The sequence below is a fragment of the Limulus polyphemus genome, unplaced genomic scaffold (genome assembly GCF_000517525.1).
Source record: "Limulus polyphemus unplaced genomic scaffold, Limulus_polyphemus-2.1.2 Scaffold3260, whole genome shotgun sequence".
Lineage (NCBI taxonomy): Eukaryota > Metazoa > Arthropoda > Merostomata > Xiphosura > Limulidae > Limulus > Limulus polyphemus.
This window is the reverse complement of record NW_013668870.1, coordinates 23,387-24,567: the sequence shown is the minus strand read 5'-3', so window position 1 is coordinate 24,567 and position 1,181 is coordinate 23,387.

Here is a 1,181-nt window from a genome sequence, read left to right as displayed (position 1 = left end):
ACGGTTGGTATAGTTGGTGCTTGTGGTTGGTATACTTGGTACTGTACGGTTGGTATAGTTGGTGCTTGTGGTTGGTATACTTGGTACTGTACGGTTGGTATAGTTGGTGCTTATGGTTAGTATAGTTGGTACTGTACGGTTGGTATAGTTGGAGCTTATGGTTAGTATAGTTGGTACTGTACGGTTGGTATAGTTGGTGCCTATGGTTAGTATAGTTGGTACTATACGGTTGGTATAGTTGGTGTTTATGGTTAGTATACTTGGTACTGTACGGTTGGTATAGTTGGTGCTTATGGTTAGTATACTTGGTACTGTACGGTTGGTATAGTTGGTGCTTATGGTTAGTATACTTGGTACTGTACGGTTGGTATAGTTGGAGCTTATGGTTAGTATAGTTGGTACTGTACGGTTGGTATAGTTGGTGCCTATGATTAGTATAGTTGGTACTATACGATTGCAACTAAAGAAAATATTACGAAAACAGTTAAGCCAATCTAGTTATTGTTTGTTTCGGAGTAATAGTTAAGGATCAAACTATGTTCTAAATGAAACAAGTGTATGGTCACTTTCATTTATTTCTTGTTTATTTATAAAGTTGGTTATACAGTGAAGATAATACTGTTACAATAGAACTGAATATTGAAATCAGATCCAAGTGGGTCTAGCGAATTTCAAGTTTTTAGTGTAAACGGCTATGAATCCAAAGGTCCGGGGCTCGCGTCCCGTTGTCGCCTCATCGCGATTCGTACTTTGAGACCGTGGTTGCGTTATGAGAGTGGCAGTCAAATCCCACTATTCCATTAGACTATCCTAAGAGCTGACAATGGGTGGTGATGACTAGCTGACTACTCTCTAGTTTATCAGCTTACCCGGAACAAACAAACCGATCCATCAGAAAATAAGAAGTAATAGAACAGTGACGAAAAACAAGTTAACATCAGACTATGTTACTGACAGGTAATGTGGGAAACACATATGAGGCTTATTTAACCGCTAGTTTACTGACAGGTAATGTGTGAAACACATATGAGGCTTACTGACAAGTAATGTGTGAAACACATATGAGGCTTGTTTAACCGCTATTTTACTGACAGGTAATGTGGGAAACACATATGAGGCTTATTTAACCGTTATTTTACTGACAGGTAATGTGTGAAACACATATGAGGCTTGTTTAACCG